Genomic DNA, 19,112 nt, shown 5'->3' with positions numbered 1-19,112 from the left:
TACTTATTTCGATGGTATGACGCCACTGTCGGCCGCCATATTGAACTTTCCAAAATCACTAATTTTCCAACTTCTCGTGTAGGTAGAAGGCTGACCCCATCTTCACGAAATTTGGTAGGTGGCTTACCTGCGCTAACCAAAACCGATCTATGTACTTATTTCGGTGGTATGATGCCACTGTCGGCCGCCATATTGAATTTTCCAAACATCACTAATTCTCCAACTTCCCGTGTAGGTAGAAGGCTGAAATTTGGCAGGCTCATTCCTTACAGTTTACTTACAAAAGTTGGGCAGGTTTCATTTCGAAATTCTACACGTAATGGTCATAACGGTCAACAACGTCCGCCATGTTGAACTTTCTTACTTATGGCCCCATCATCACGAAATTTGGTAGGTGGCTTCCCTGCGCTAACCAAAACCGATGTACATACTTATTTTGGTGGTATGACGCCACTGTCGGCCACCATATTGAATTTTCCAAACATCACTAATTCTCCAACTTCCCGTGTAGGTAGAGGGCTGAAATTTGGCAGGCTTGTTCCTTACAGCTTACTTACAAAAGTTAAGCAGGTTTCATTTCGAAATTCTACGCGTAACGGTCATAACGGTCAACAACGTCCGCCATGTTGAACTTTGTTATTCATGGCCCCATCTTCACGAAATTTGGTAGGTGGCTTCCCTGCGCTAACCAAACCCAATGTACGTACTTATTTTGGTGGTATAACGCCACTGTCACCCGCCATATTTAACTTTCCAACGTCACTAATTCTCCAACTTCCCGTGTAGGTAAGAAGGCTGAAATTTGGCAGGCTCATTCCTTACAGCTTGCTTACAAAAGATAAGCAGGTTTCATTTCAAAATTCTACGCGTAACGGTCATAACGGTCAACAACGTCCGCCATGTTGAACTTTCTTATTTATGGCCCCATCTTCACGAAATTTGGTAGGCGGCTTCCCTGCGCTAACCAAAACCGATGTACGTACTTATTTCAGTGGTATGATGCCACTGTCGGTCGCATATTGAAGTTTCCAATGTCACTAATTCTCCAACTTCCCGTGTAGGTAGAAGGCTGAAATTTGGTAATTATTTCGGTGGTATGATGCCACTGACGGCCGCCATATTGAACTTTTCAACAGTCTTTGTTACTTATGGGCCCATCTTCAAGAAATTTGGTACGCGGGTTCCCAACGCTAACCGAATCCTACTTATGTACATATATACGTCCATAGCCTGCAGCTCGGTCACCGTGTGAGTCGGCGTTGGGTCCCCCATCCCAACGCCTCCCACGTTGTTGGCTGGCTGCCTGCCTATATAAGCCCGTCCGTCGCTCCAGTCTCTACATTCCCTTCCTTGCTTCGCCACGGGATTCACGTCTCCCTGCTGATAACTACAGCCTTTTTATTTAATCCACGGCTTCTCCGCTGTTTTATTGTTCATTTATTACGATTATAGTTATTGTGTAGGTATTTTAGACTTACTTTACATTGTTCAGGTACCTATTTCCTTTATCGTTCCAACCGTACCCCCATTAACATGTCTAGCGAGGTGATCACCATCGATCAAAGAACTGTCATTTACCGAGTGTTTTCCATGCCCGGAGATGGCACCTACCTTTTCCATTCTCTTTGTTACATATTGCACGGCCTTATCAGGCTCACTCTTGATATCCGGAGGAACATTGTGTCTTATGTATTGAATGACTGGAACAGGTTCAAGGTGTGCACTGATGATAGTACAGGAGATAATTATTCTACACAGGAGCACTAGAAGAGTGAAATGCTTAAGCCCTTCACCTATGCATCTGCATGTGAGTTAATGGCTGCCGCTGAATTGTTCGGTTGTCGCTTTCAAGTGTACTGAAATGGCCAAATATTTTACACCTTTTGACAACCGCCAATGCCTCTTAAACATCTTAGATTGACAGGTGACGATTTCAGTAGTGGACACTTTGATGTTTATGAATGTTTAAACTCTCAAAAGCTGGATGTAAAGTTATCGATGAAACCGGTTGTATACTTACAACGCATGACAGATGCCGAATGTCTCTTCAACACAAGTCCTACAAATACTGTCGTAATTGAAACAAACCATGAAACTCAAACCGATTATGACTGCAGCAATCCATGCTGTGAGATTTGAAACAAGATTACTGTTCACATGGCCAACTGTACGTTGCATGCTCAAGAGTAAGCTCAGCGCACAGCTTGGTCATATTACAACCGGAGGGCCGAACTCACAATGTGGTATACAGAGATATCCTTAACAAATAATTATTGGTATATTTTCCCTCAGTTTAAAAAGGTTTAATTTTCTTCTTAATAAAAATTTTAAGGCAGTACTTCCCGGCTGCGAAGCGCGGGTATTTTGCTAGTATATATATATATATATATATATATATATATATATATATATATATATATATACAGTAATCCCTCACTATATCGCTTGACTTTCAGGCTTCACTAAATCGCGGATTTTAAATGTAAGCATATCTAAATATATATCACAGATTTTTTGCTGGTTCGCGGATTTTAAATGTAAGCATATCTAAATATATATCACGGATTTTTCGCTGGTTCGCGGATTTTAAATGTAAGCATATCTAAATATATATCACGGATTTTTCGCTGGTTCGCGGATTTCTGCGGACAATGGGTCTTTTAATTTGTGGTACATGCTTCCTCAGTTTGTTTGCTCAGTTGATTTCATACAAGGGACGCTATTGGCTGAGATGCTACCCAATCAGAGCACGTATTACATATTAAATAAAACTCCTCAATGATATACAATATGCTTCCCGCGCGCTGCTTCGCACACTTAAAAGCTCTAACAGCCCGTATTGATTTTTCATTGTTTGCTTTTCTCTGTGTCTCACTCTCTCTGAGAAATACAGGCAGATACTTATCCATCATGCAATACCATCAGGGAGACGTATGATTGGCCCCATTATCTGCTCCTGAGGGAGGGGGTGTGAGCAGAGGGGCTGTTTGCACGGTGGCTGTTTGCTTAGAAGATACGGACGCGTCTGTAAAAAAATGCTGAAAGGCTACCTTCACATTGATCCCTTCATTGCGCTGCTTTATCGTGGTGCTTGCATACTTAAAAGCGCAACAGCCCTATTTATTTTTGATTGTTTACTTTACTCTCACTATCTTACATTCTCTGCTCCTGATGGCGCACCTTGAAGAGGAAGATCTGTTTGCATTCTTTTAATTGTGAGAAAGAACTGTCATCTCTGTCTTGTCATGGAGCAGAGTTTAAACTTTTGACTAAAGGGTGTTACTTCATGTCTAGAGGGCTCTAATAATGTTAAAAAACGTATTTACAAGGTCGTAAACAGGTTTTCAATGCTCTAATTGCAAAAATATTAGATCTATAAATAAAGAATCCTACTTCTTGGAAATCCATTTATCTGTCTGGAGCAGATCAACCGCTATAAACGAGGGTTTACTGTATAACTGTGCGGAGAATATTTATAAACAGTGTGGGATAGTTTCTAAGAGCTTAAAATATATAAAAATAACCATACAAACATATGGTCTCTATTTCGCGGATTTTCACCTATCGCGGGGTTCTGGAGCAACCCCCGCGATCGAGGAGGGATTACTGTGTATATATATATATATATATATATATATATATATATATATATATATATATATATCTATACTAATAAAAGGCAAAGCCCTCACTCACTCACTCACTCACTCACTCACTCACTCACTGACTCATCACTAATTCTCCAACTTCCCGTGTGGGTGGAAGGCTGAAATTTGGCAGGTTCATTCCTTACAGCTTCCTTACAAAAGTTGGGCAGGTTTTATATCGAAATTCTACGCGTAATGGTCATAACTGGAAGCAGTTTTCTCCATTTACTGTAATGGAGATGAGCTTCAACGCCGTGGGGGAGTTTCGTGTGACATCATCACGCCTCCCACGTAATCACGCAGTACATAGAAAACCAGGAAGACCTCAAAAAGCGCTCAAGAAAACATGCATTATATAATTGAGAAGGCAGCGAAACAATAAGAAGTGGCGAGTGACATATACAACCATATTCATGAGTTCTGCTACTTGAAACAAAGCACGATGTAAACCTACACTTTAAATTAAGTTCATAGACAGGCTGCGCTGGCGTTTGTAATTTAGTGCCTGCCCATATAAGGCCGTCCGTCAGCGGCAATCCAATAGCAAACTGCCACGGGTAAATATTCACGGGTGAAGGACTGTGCTTATGGAGAGGAAGATGAGATGGTCAGGGTGGTGTTTGACACAAACTCAGCGAAACTGCGAGAGAAAGTTTTAAGTGCCAGGACTAAGGTAACATTAAATAAAGCTATGGACATAGCACAGATGGCACCAGCACAGCTGGGAACCTTCGATGCAAGTACACCAGCGGCTCACGTGAACTGGCGCAGTGCACAGATAAAAGCAACAGTTCCAAAGAGCTGAACAAAACCGAATTACACAATTGAAAAGGCAGCAAAAATATGAAGCGTCTGATAAGCATATTCATAAATGCAGCTACTGTGGAAACAAAGCACACGGTGGAAAAAGTCAATGTCCCGCTAAAGGAAGACAGTGTAAAAAACGGGCATGCAGTGTGTCAGGTCTCAGATAAATAAGAAGGCGAGCTGTTTATTGATGCAGTAAGAAACGAATCGATGAATGAAACCTGTCATCTTTACAGCGATTGACAAACACGGAATGTAACTTGAACACAACACATCCTACAAATACGAACCTGATTGAAAGAAATAATGATAATCAAATCCTTGATGACAGCAACACTCAATAACACTCACAAAACAAATACTGTATATTGACAGTCATGTTACGTTATTTTTAAAATGTTCCCTTTTCTTTTCTACCTTTTTAACACACTACTTCTCTGCTGCGATACGCGGGTATATATATATATATGTATATATATATATACCGATCTACATACTCGAATAATGGATACTTTATTTGCCATCAATGATTGTTTTGGTAAAGCCATACTCAGTGTATTCATTAGATGAGCGGTAAAAAAGTAAGAGCGAGGGGAGGATGACTCATTGAGGCATGCAGGCTGTAGTCTTGGCGTCAACTCTATCTGAATTGCGCGATCACATTTGAAAAATATATCTTTTCAAGTTCTATTTAGTCCATATGTGTCAAACTCAAGGGCACACATCCGCCCGGCGTAATTATATCCGCCCGCGAGATCATTTTATATACTGTATTATTGTTATTAAAGCCCGGGTATATGAAGCGCTGGTAACACAATAAACTACAGATCCCATAATGCAGCGCTTCAGCTGCCTTGCCGAACACTTACCGCTTACTAGAGTTATTGCGCACTGAGTTTGCACGGCGCTTTGGTGACTTTGAAGAACAAAAAAAGTCCGTCTACATGCGGCTCGAACCTTGTGCATGTTTGGTAGCACATATCTGTGTGAGAAGCTCTTCTCAGTGATAAAGACTAACAAAACAGCACACAGGATGAGCACCTGCAATCCATCCTGAGAATCTCCACAACACAGAACCTCACACCAAACAGAAACGAACTTGTGGCCAAAAAAAGATGCCAGGCGTCCAGCTCTAAAATGACATATGAGCAAAGACAACTGAATGATTTGATTTGTTATTGCACGTAAGAGCGGGAGTCAACCGTTTTAACAAACAGCGTATTGCACTGATACGAAATAGCTGTGTGTGTATATATGTAGATATGTATGTATATGTATATATATGTTTATATATGTGTGTGTGTATGTATGTATATATATATATGTATTTGTGTGTATATATGTGTGTGTATGTAGGTATATGTGTGTATATATGTGTGTGTATATATGTAGATATATATGTATGTATATATGTGTATATGTATAGATATGTGTATATATATATATGTTTATGTGTGTGTGTGTAATATATATATATATATATATATATATATATATATATATATATGACAACAACACTCATCACTCACAACAGTGACAAAACAATTACAATGACAATCAGGTTACGTTATTTTCAAAATGTTTCCTTTTCTTTTCATTGCTTCTTTAACACACTAATTCTCCGCTGCAAAGCGCGGGTATTTTGCTAGTATACTAATAAAAGGCAACCCCTCACTGACTGACTCACTCACTCACTCACTCATCACTAATTCTCCAACTTCTCGTGTAAGTAGAAGGCTGAAATTTGGCAGGCTCATTCCTTACAGCTTACTTACAAAAGTTAGGCAGATTTGATTTCGAAATTCTACGCGTAACGGTCATAACTGAATCCTACTTACGTGCATATATATGGCCATAGCCTGCAGCTCGGTCGCCGCGTGAGGCGTGGTTGCGTTACCCATCACCACGCCTCCCACGTAGTTGGCTGCCTGCCTATATTGCGTCCCCCATACCCACGCCTCCCACGTAATTGAGTGCCTGCCCATATAAGGCCGTCCGTCAGCAGCAATCCAATAGACACGCTGCCGCTACGAGGCACCTGTCATGCCTAAGACGAATATGATATTCGCGAGATACAAGTTTAGTGAGAAAACACAAGGTATAAACGAGACTTTTTATCACTTTGTAACAGAGTTAAAATTGCTGGTGAAGGACTGTGCTTATGCAAGCGAAGATGAGATGGTCAAAGATAGAATAGTGTTTGGCACAAACTCAGCAAACCTGCGAGAGAAACTTTTAAGTGACAGGTCTGAGCTAACATTAAATAAAGCTGTGAACATCTCAAGATTGCACAAGATAGCACAAGCACAGCTGAGAACCTTCGATGCATGTACTCCAAGTGGCTCACGTGAAGTGACTGTGAACGCAGTACGCAGACAACAAGCAAGAGTTCCAAAGAGCGCTGAACAAAAAAACATTACACAGTTGAGAAGGCAGCAAAAGAATTTGAAGCGAGTGACGCATACAAGCATATTCATAAGTGCAGCTACTGTGGAAACAAAGCACAAGGTAGAAAAAGTCAATGTCCAGCTAAAGGAAGACAGTGTAAAAAATGTAGTAAATTGAACCACTTTGCTAAAGTTTGCAGGACTGGGAAAGGTAAACCCATGCATGCAGTGTGTGATGTCTCAGATAAAGAGGAAGACGAGCTGTTTATTGATGCAGTAAGAAAGGAACAACCCTCTGAAGCTGAACAAGCCTTTGTAGACATATCAATAGGAAAGCAAGGTGTAAAGCTTAAGTTTAAATTAAGTTCATAGACACGCTGCCGCTAAATATTCGCAGGTAAATTCACAACTTAATACCGGGAATGCCTGTTAGACATCTTAAATTCACGAGTACCGATGTGGGTAGTTAACACTTCAATGAATGAAACCTGTTCTCTTTACAACAGTTGACAAACACGGAATGTAACTTGAACACAACACATCCTCCAAATACAAACCTGATTGAAAGAAATAATGATAATCAAATCCTTGATGACAGTAACACTCATAACAGTCACAAAACAATTACACTGACAATCATGTTACGTTATTTTTAAAATGCTTTCTTTTCTTTTTCATAACCTCTTTCACACACTACTTCTCCACCCTGAAGCACAGGTATTTTGCTAGTATATATATATATATATATATATATATATATATATATATTGTAAAAGAGTGAGGAGGAGACAGCAAAAAGGTTTGGGGTATTCCGGCCCCGTATATTTTCGATAATCCACAATATATTCAAAAAATAAACGGTCAAAAATATAAACAAAACTGAAGGGCCTTAGTATGGTGTTGGCGGCCATTTTAAAGAGGAGGAGCCGGAAGTGAAGGAATGCTGGGAAGGAACCGTGAGGGAGGATGGGATCGATGACGTCAGGAAAGATGGCGGAGAAAGGGCGGAAGTAGACGTGGTGCGGGCAAAACCCGGTCTTATGGTGGCGGAGCGTCTTTTTTTCTGTAAGGAAGCATAGGGAGAAAGTTAGCACCCCTCCATTCCCTGCCGGCGAATCAGGTGTGTCAAGATCCTTCCGTGGTCTCCGACTCGCGCGTGCGTGACATGATATATATGTATATTGTAAAGAATTCCACGTACAATAGAAAAAGGTTTGGGGTTTTTCTGGCCCCGTATATTGTCTACAAACTTCAGACAATAAAAAAAACAGGTCAAAAACAGAGAAAACAAAACATTCATCTGCGTGACGCCATACTAGGCGTCGGCGGCCATTTTATATGGGAGGAGCCGGAAGTGGAGGAATGCTGGGAAGAAGGCGTGAGGAATGACGGGACTGCTGACGTCAGGGAAGATGGCGGTGGAAGGGCGGAAGTGGACATACTGCGGTACAGCGTCTTTACTTCTGGAAAACAAAGGAAAAAGGTTAGTCCCTCGCCATTCCCCGCCGGTGAGCGTCTTTCGATGTGCTTTAAGGTCCATCCGCAGCCTCCTTCTCGCGCATGCGTGACAATATATATATATTGCAAGGTTTGTAAACTCTTTTGGAACACCCTCCAGTGGGACAACACGCTGAAGAGCGTCCCAAAGCACGATTGCCGCATCTGTGGAAGACAGCATATCCATTGCCGGAGCAACCCCAGGTTCCCAGAACTGTAGCGGCTCACAGCAAAAGCGAGCCGATTGTGTTTGCACTATAAGTGCCTGTCATCTATGGGTGATGCAAGGAACATTTTAAATGCAGGTAACAGTATTACTTGGCCACGACCCTGCCAGATAGCTGTGTCTGTGTATAGGAAAGTGGTTGATCCCGCTACAATAAATAACCGCGCTGTTCCTGTTTCAAGCTGAATAAAGCTAGTTTTGCTAAAGAAGTACTGGGATTCAGCCTCGTGTTTTGGGGTGCAAGACATGGACTCACATGTCACTATATATATATATATATATATATATATACAGTGCATCCGGAAAGTATTCACAGCACATCACTTTTTCCAAATTTTGTTATGTTACAGCCTTATTCCAAAATGGATTAAATTAATTTTTTCCCTCAGAATTCTACACACAATACCCCATAATGACAACGTGAAAAAAGTTAACTTGAGGTTTTTACAAATTTATTAAAAATAAAAAAACTGAGAAATCACATGTACATAAGTATTTACAGCCTTTGCTCAATACTTTGTCGATGCACCTTTGGCAGTAATTACAGCCTCAAGTCTTTTTGAATATGAAGCTTGGCACACCTATCCTTGGCCAGTTTCGCCCATTCCTCTTTGCAGCACCTCTTAAGCTCTATCAGGTTGGATGGGAAACGTCGGTGCACAGCCATTTTAAGATCTCTCCAGAGATGTTCAATCGGATTCAAGTCTGGGTTGTGGCTGGGCCACTCAAGGACATTCACAGAGTTGTCCTGAAGCCACTCCTTTGATATCTTGGCTGTGTGCTTAAGGTTGTTGTCCTGCTGAAAGATTAACTGTTGCCCCAGTCTGAGGTCAAGAGCGCTCTGGAGCAGGTTTTCATCCAGGATGTCTCTGTACATTGTCATCTTTCCCTTTATCCTGACTAGTCTCCCAGTTCCTGCCGCTGAAAAACATTCCCACAGCTGCCACCACCATGCTTCACTGCAGGGATGGTATTGGCCTGGTGATGAGCGGTGCCTGGTTTCAATCTTTGTCTCATCAGACCAGAGAATTTTGTTTCTCATGGTCTAAGAGTCCTTCAGGTGCCTTTTGGCAAACTCCAGGTGGGCTGCCATGTGCCTTTTACTAAGGAGTGGTTTAATCCTGGCCACTCTACCATACAGGCCTGATTGGTGGATTGCTGCAGAGATGGTTGTCCTTCTGGAAGGTTCTCCTCTATCCACAGAGGACCTCTGGAGCTCTGACAGAGTGACCATCGGGTTCTTGATCACCTCCCTGACTAAGACCCTTCTCCCCTGATCGCTCTGCTCTAGGAAGAGTCCTGGTGGTTTCGAACTTCTTCCACTTACAGATGATGGAGGCTACTGTGCTCATTGGGACCTTCAAAGCAGCACAAATTGTTCTGTAACCTTCCCCAGATTTGTGCCTCGACACAATCCTGTCTCGGAGGTCTACAGACAATTCCTTTGACTTCATGCTTGGTTTGTGCTCTGACATGAACTGTCAACTGTGGGACCTTATATAGACAGTTGTGTGTTTTTCCAAATCATGTCCAATCAACTGAATTTACCATAGGTGGCCTCCAATTAAGCTGCAGAAACATCTCAAGGATGATCAGGGGAAACAGGATGCACCTGAGCTCAATTTTGTGCTTCATGGCAAAGGCTATGAATACTTATGTACATGTGCTTTCTCAATTTTTTCATTTTTAATAAATTTGCAAAAATCTCAAGTAAACTTTTTTCACATTGTCACTATGGGGTGTTGTGTGTAGAATTCTGAGGAAAAAAATGAATTTAATCCATTTTGGAATAAGGCTGTAACATAACAAAATGTGGAAAAAGTGATGCGCTGTGAATCAAGGTTATTATAAATAACGAAAACTAAAATCAAAACTGAAACTATTATTAAAAAATCATTTTCGTAAACTTAAAATAATTCAACAAAACCGAAATGAAAAACTAAAACTAAACGAAACTATTAAAGTAGCTGGAAAGACTAACTGAAATAAAATAACAATTTACTAAAATATTTTTAGTCTTCGTTTTGTAATGAATATTCTTGCCGTTAGTCTTTAACCCTTGTAAGTTTTAACTCTAAAACAGAAAGTCATCCACCATATTCATCCAGTGAACGGCGGCTGGTGACGGAGGGCAGCTGTTCACATAGCATTTGAGGTGACAGAGCAAGCCGAGTGCGGGTGCGTAAAGCGTGAGAAATAGAAAGCGATTTGCGTACCGCCTTTCTTTGTATTTGTATATCAAGATGTAATTCAAACGGCTGAAATCAGAATGTGCTGGTCAACAAAACGTTTACCATATGGACAGAAAAATCACGAGTGACTAAAGTTTCAGTTTATTTCTCAGGTGTGTGCTTTTTGTTGACAGCAATTCACCTGCCACTTCGCACAGGAGAAATAGTTTTTACTTTTTCATATACAAAGTATAGAGAAAGTATAGTAATCATGAAAAAATTCGACCTCGATATTTTCATGAATCTTGACGTCATAGACCTCCCAGAATCCAACAATACTGTTTTTTGGAATTGTGTGTGTGTGTGAGTATATATAAACACGATAACTCAAAAACGCAACAAGATAGATGGATGAAATTCAGCATGTGGTTGTTACACCACAATTGTAGATCTGTATTATCTTTTGGGCCAAATCCATCACCCGGAAGTGGTACTTTACCTGAACACATACTGACAAGGTCATCATACAAGATTAACATTTTGTTACTGACCAATCACTTTTGCTTTAAAAACATTGTTTAACAACAAAGCGATACAAACAAAGGTAGAGTCTGACAAGTGATGAAATACTACTAATGGGTTTTTGTATTTATTCCATATTTATTAATTTATCTTTTTTAGTTCATATTCACAACTCAAAAAACCTGATATTGTGAAAGTATTCCATGAGCAGAATTGTATTTTAAAATATTTGTCTCCCTTTTTTCAATGTTTTTTTCTCTCTCTCTCAAAATAGATAATGGAAATATCATATTCTTTTTGTTGTTAACATCAGCCTTATCATACATACCAGGGATTTTCCCTGCCTTGCATCCAAACCTGCTGCAGTATGCTCCAGGTTTCCTGCAATCCTACTCTGGATAAACAGGTTTAGATAATGTATATGCTGTTCTTAATCTCAACAACAACAACACAATTTATTTATATAGCACATTTTCATACAAACAGTAGCTCAAAGTGCTTTACATATTAAAGAATAGAAAAATAAAAGACGCAATAATAAAACAAAATAAATCAACATTAATTAACATCGAATAAGAGTAAGGCTCAATGGCCAGGGGACAGGAAAAACAAAAAACTCCAGACGGCTGGAGAAAAAATAAAATCTGTAGGGATTCCAGACCATGAGACCGCCCAGTCCCCTCTGGGCATTCTACCTAACATAAATGAAACAGTCCTCTTTGGATTTAGGGTTCTCACGGAAAGGCTTGATGAAGATGGTCACGTAGACTTCTGCCTTTTAATCCGTCCATCATTGTTGGAGCATCATGAAGCTTTGAGTAGGTGGTGGTGGCGCAGGCCACCACCACAAAGAAACCGGAAAAAGAAAGAGAAAGAGAGTAGGGGTCAGTACGGATTTTAGAGCCACCATGAATAGTTATTATGAGGAAATTGAACATATAGAGTATCAGGATTAAGTTAAATTAAGTTAAATGAAGTTATAAAAGGCCATGTTAAAGTAATGTGTTTTCAGCAGTGTTTTAAAGTGCTCTACTGTATCAGCCTGGCGAATTCCTATTGGCAGGCTATTCCAGATTTTAGGTGCATAGCAGCAGAAGGCCGCCTCACCACTTCTTTTAAGTTTTGTTCTTGGAATTCTAAGGAGACACTCATTTGAGGATCTGAGGTTACGATTTGGAATATAAGGTGTCAGACATTCCGATATATAAGATGGAATGAGATTATTTAAGGCTTTATAAACCATAAGCAGAATTTTAAAGTCAATCCTGAATGACACAGGTAACCAGTGTAGTGACATTAAAACTGGAGAAATGTGTTCAGATTTTCTTTTCCTAGTTAGGATTCTAGCAGCTGCATTCTGCACTAGTTGCAAACGATTTATGTCTTTTTTGGGTAGTCCTGAGAGGAGTGCGTTACAGTAATCTAGTCGACTGAAAACAAGCGTGAACTAATTTCTCAGCATCTTTCAGTGATATAAGAGGTCTAACTTTACTTATGTTTCTTAAGTGAAAAATGCTGTCCTAATGATCTGATTAATATGTGATTTAAAATTCAGATTACAGTCAACAATCACCCCTAAGCTTTTTACCTCCGTCTTGACTTTTAATCCTAATGTATCCAGTTTATTTCTAATAGCCTCATTGTATCCATTATTGCTAATCACTAAGATTTCAGTTTTCTCTTTATTTAACTTGAGAAAGTTACTATTCATCCATTCTGAGATACAAGTCAGACATTCTGTTAGTGAATCAATAGAATCAGGGTCATCAGGTGCTATTGATAAGTACAGCTGTGTGTCATCAGCATAGCTGTGGTAGCTCACGTTGTGCCCTGAGATAATCTGACCTAACGGAAGCATGTAGATTGAGAATAACAGCGGACCCAGGATAGAGCCTTGTGGAACACCATATGGATATCATGTGTCTTGAGTTGTAATTCCCACAACTAACAAAATATTTTCTCCCTGTCAGGTAGGATTCAAACCAATTTAAGACACTGCCAGAGAGGCCCACCCATTGACTAAGGCGATTTCTAAGAATGTTGTGATCAATGGTGTCAAATGCAGCACTCAGATCTAAGAGGATGAGAACAGATAAATGGCCTCTGTCTGCATTCACTCGCAAATCATTTACTACTTTAACGAGTGCAGTTTCTGTGCTGTGATTTGTTCTAAAACCCGACTGAAATTTATCAAGAATAGCATGTTTATTGAGGTGGTCATTTAACTGCATAATGACTGCCTTCTCCAGAACTTTACTTAAGAAAGGCAGGTTAGAGATGGGTCTAAAATTTTCAAGAGCCAAGGGGTCAAGATTATGTTTCTTAAGAAGGGGTTTAACTACAGCAGTCTTAAGACGGTCTGGGACGACCCCCGTATCTAATGACGAATTTACTATGTCAATAATATTGTCAATTAGCATGCCTAATACTTCTTTGAAAAACCTTGTTGGTATCGGGTCAAGGACGCAGGTGGAGGGTTTTAATTGAGAGATTATTTTCTTTAAATCAGGTAAATCTATCCTAGTGAAAGAGTTTAATTTGTTTATAACAGGATGCTGGGGTTTAGGAGGATCTTTAGTGTTGGCGGGATATACTATGTTATTTCTAATATCATTAATTTTTTTATTGAAAAATACAGCGATAGCCTCACAGGTTTTACTGGAAGTACTTAGGAGGCATTCCTTTGAGTTACTTCGGTTTAGTAGGCGATCAATTGTAGAAAAATCTCAGACACTGTCTCTGTTGTTTTGTGCCTGTTCATACTCTTATTTGGCCTTCTGCTGTTATGCACCCTAAATCTGGAATAGCCTGCCAATAGGAAAATCGGCAGGCTGATATGGTGGAGTACTTTAAGACACTGCTGAAAACAAATCACTTTAACATGGCTTTCTCATAACTTCATTTTAGTTTTATCCCGATGCTCTGTATATTCAATTAATTATCATAACTATTCACGGTGGCTCCAAAATCCATACTAACCCCTGCTCTCTCTTCTGTTTCTTTTCCCGATTTTCTGTGGTGGCGACCTGTGCTGCCACCACCTAATCAAAGCACCATGATGTTCCTACATTGATGGATTAAAGGCCAGACATCCACATGACCATCATCATCAAGTCCTTCCAAGAGAACCCTAAATACAATGAGGACTGATCATTTATGTTAGGTAGAATGCCCAGAGGGGGCTGGGCAGTCTCATGGCATGGAACCCCTGCAGATTTTATTTTTTCTCCAGCCATGTTTTTTCTGTCCTCTCTGGCCATCGGACCTTACTCTTATTATATGTTAATTAGTGTTGTCTTATTTTAATGCTTACTTTGTCTTTTTTTCTTTTCTTCATCATGTAAAGCACTTTGAGCTACATTATTTGTATGAAAATGTGCTATAAATAAATGTTGTTGTTATTAGTTGCTCTTGCCCTGCTCATTATGAGTTTACTGTTCTTATGGTGGACTATTCAAGACTCACCACACCTAACCTTCACACTACATGCTTGTTGTTCTTTGTTTCCCTCAATACAGCTAAGTGGGGTCTGCACACTGATTCAAGTTTAAGAGGCCTGTTCTTCCTGAGCCCCTGTGATTTTCATGAGAAATTATTTTAAAAATTATAAAATTGTGTAAAAGTTTTCATATTCAGTGTCTAGTTTTGATTCTGCTTGTTTTTATCAGACAAAAACAAAACCAGATAGTAAACCAGGCAGTATAGTAAGCTTCCACTAACATTAAACTCGTATCCAAATCTGTTAAGTTTGTGACACAAAACTAACTCCGTAGGCGCTTCATGCCATAATTACTGAAACTAAAACTGAAACTAATATAATATTATAATATAATATAATATATACAGTATATTATTCTTTTTTTCTTTCAACTTAGCTGAATTTTCATATACCCTTAATACCCTGTGCGTATGTGTCCATGTAGATGGGTGACAAAAAGACATCCATGCTGCATGCTGCACATGAGACTTTTCTCAACTTGCAACACCTGCAAGAAAACCTAATTAATAAATATACAAAATACTGGAATAAATCTTTTGAAACTATACATACAGCCCCACATTTTGACACAAGTTAAACACCAAAGAAATCTTATGATTGAAGCAGAAAAAAAGCCTAGTGTTTCATGAAACAGCAAATAGTTTTTGGAAAGGGGCTTAAGAAAAAAAACAGCCATTTCTTTTGCAGTTAAGTATTTGATTTTGACCCTGGCTTGTACAAATTAATTAGTTTTGTCACTCCCCTTATTTAAAAGTCTTGAACGATTAGTTTTGACCTTAGTGAACTAGTGGCCATTAAAGATTTCTTTCCTCCATCTAATTAGACTAGCACAGTTATAGTCAATGACATATACAGATTTAATGCATATAGAGCCTTTGTAAGGAAATGTTTGTTGAAGTATTTGGCATTCATTTTACTAAAAAAATATATGTAGCAGAATAAAGCAAATATTTTAAATTTTTTCTGTCTCACTGCAAGATAATACTGAGAACCACACACTTTTAAGTTTTGAAACCGGGCTTAAAACAGATCACCTGCAACAACAAAATAAATTCCCCATAGGAAATAATGCCACATACTATTATTAAATACTAGCAAAATACCAGGCCAGGCGGAGAAGTGTGTTAAAAAGTAATGAAAAAGAAAAGGAAACATTTTGAAAATAACGTAACATGATTGTCAATGTAATTGTTTTGTCACTGTTGTGAGTGATGAGTGTTGCTGTCATATATATATATATATATATATATACACATACATACAAACATATATATATACATATCCATACATATATACACACACACATATATACATACATATATATATCTATACTAATAAAAGGCAAAGCCCTCACTGACTCACTCACTCACTGACTCATCACTAATTCTCCAACTTCCCGTGTAGGTAGAAGGCTGAAAAAGGCGGAGTTACGCCTCCCACGTAACTTAGTGCCTGCCCATATTAGGCCGCCCGTCAGCGGCAATCCAATAGAAACACTGCCGCTAAATATTCACGGGTGAAGGACTGTGCTTATGCAGATGAGGATGAGATAGTCAGGGTGGTGTTTGGCACAAACTCAGCGAAACTGCGAGACAAACTTTTAAGTGCCGGGTCTTAGCTAACATTAAATACAGCCGTGGACATCACACGACATGGCACCAGCACAGGTGGGAAGCTTCGATGCATGTACACCGAGCGGCTCACGTGAACTGACGCAGTGCACAGACAAAAGCAACAGTTCCAAAGAGTGCTGAACAAAAACCGAATTACACAATTGAGAAGGCAGCAAAAACATATGAAGCGTCTGACACATACAAGCATATTCATAAGTGCAGCTACTGCGGAAACAAAGCACATGGTGGAAAAAGTCAATGTCCCGCTAAAGGAAGACAGTGTAAAAGCTGCGATCTACATACTCTCAAATAGACAAACCACATGCCGTGGCGCAATGGAAGAGGCTTCGCCTCTAGCGCCGACATCCGAGGTTTGATTCCCGAGAGGGGGTGCACTGAGTATGTACACCTGATCACCCCAAAATTAGGGCGAACATCCTAATTAATTTATTTATCCATTCCTACATAATTAAATGGGCAGGCTATTTCGTATCAGTGCAATATGCTGCTTATTAAAACGGATGACTCCCACTCTTACGTGCAAGTCTGCGTGGATATTATGAACTATCGTATCTGTTCAAGTTCTATTTAAATTTTAAATAGAAGGAATTTTTTGTATTTAAGTAAGTTAAATGTAGGCATCATTGCATAAATTTTTCTTCACCATAGAAATGTAAAGAGTAAATTCGCCTTACATTCCAACCAAAGATATTTGTGTCGACTAAATAGAACTTGAAAATATATATTGTTTCGAATGTGATCGCGCAATTCAGATCGAGTTGATGCGCACTACATCGAGCTTGCGTGCTATTGTGGTTTCGCCTGCGTGCCTCAATAAGTCACCCTCCCCTCGCTCTTACTTTTTTACCGTTCATCTAATGATTACACTGAGTATGGCTTTACCAAAACAATCGTTGATGGCGAATAAAGTATCCATTATTCATAAAGCTTCAATTGGTGATCTGTCTTTCTGCGTTAACCAAATATTTTTTCATGTGTCTCAAACCAAGGGGATGCGAGGGTAAAATGAATCGGGAAGCGCTGATATATATGTATGTGTGTGTATATATATATATGCATGTATATATATATATATATATATATATATATATATAAATAATTTTACTGTGAAATAATGCAGAGTACACAACACGTGTTTCGCCCTAATTTTGGGGTCATCAGGCGTACATGCTCAGTGCACCCCCTCTCGGGAATCGAACCTCGGCTAGAGGCGAAGCCTCTTCCATTGCGCCACAGCGTGTGGTTTATCTATTTGAGAGTATGTAGATCGGGGTATATATATACCCGCGCTTCGCAGCGGAGAAGTAGAGTGTTAAAGAAGTTATGAAAAAGAAAAGGGAACATTTTAAAAATAACGTTACATGATTGTCAATATACAGTAATTATTTTGTGAGTGTTATGAGTGTTGCTGTCATCAAGGATTTGATTATCATTATTTCTTTCAATCAGGTTCATATTTGTAGGATGTTTTGTGTTCAAATTACATTCCGTGTTTGTCAATCGTAAAGATAACAGGTTTCATTCATCGACTCGTTTCTTACTGCATCAATAAACAGCTCGTCTTCCTCTTTATCTGAGACGTGACACACTGCATGCACGGGTTTTTTTTTACACTGTCTTCCTTTAGCGGGACATTTACTTTTTCCACCGTGTGCTTTGTTTCCGCAGTAGCTGCACTTATGAATATGCTTGTATGTGTCAGACGCTTCATATTTTTTTGCTGCCTTCTCAATTGTGCATTTCGGTTTTTGTTCAGCACTCTTTGAAACTGTTGATTTTTGTCTGTGCACTGCGTCAGTTCACGTGAGCCTCTTGGAGTACAGGCATCGAAGCTTCTCAGCTGTGCTTGTGCGATGTCCACGGCTGTTTAATGTTAGCTAAGACCCGGCACTTAAAAGTTTCTCTCGCAGTTTCGCTGAGTTTGTGCCAAACACCACCCTGACCATCTCATCTTCCTCTGCATAAGCACAGTCCTTCACCCATGAATATTTAGCGGCAGTGTTTCTATTGGATTGCCGCTGACGGACGGCCTTATATGGGCAGGCATTAAATTACGTGGGAAGCGTAACTCCGCCTCCCACGGGCATCGAGCAGAAGTCTATTATAGTATATGGACGAAAAAATAGGTTCCAGTTATGACCATTACGTGTAGAATTTCAAAATGAAACCTGCCCAACTTTTGTAAGTAAGCTGTAAGGAATGAGCCTGCCAAATTTCAGCCTTCTACCTACACGGGAAGTTGGAGAATTAGTGATGAGTCAGTGAGTCATTGAGTGAGTCAGTGAGGGCTTTGCCTTTTATTAGTATAGATAAACCCTGAAAATGAAAAAAAGCAATAATCAAAAAAAGAAAATTCCATGTATTCCTCTTTATGTATTGAAAGGATCAATCAGTATAAGATTACTGTTACCTTTATTACTACTCTACATTAAAAGATGAAAATATGAATATCATTTATATTTTCAATAAAACAACTTCTAACTTGACAAATACAAATTTTAAATGTCTGTGAAAAACTCTAATTGTGGTTAGCAGAACTAAGTTTATTAAACCCTTGACTAATAAACCAAATAAAAAGATTATGCCGTCTGCTAGATGATCTGTACTTATTAAACCATGTAACACATCACATGCTCTCATTTCCAAGAGTGAACTGAATGCGAAAAAAAAACAAAACAAAAACACACCAGGGGCCTCATGTATAAACATTGCGTACACATAA

This window comes from Polypterus senegalus, chromosome 8, assembly GCF_016835505.1.
Source record: "Polypterus senegalus isolate Bchr_013 chromosome 8, ASM1683550v1, whole genome shotgun sequence".
NCBI classification, from domain to species: Eukaryota; Metazoa; Chordata; class Cladistia; order Polypteriformes; family Polypteridae; genus Polypterus; species Polypterus senegalus.
Note: the sequence above shows the minus strand (reverse complement) of the source record.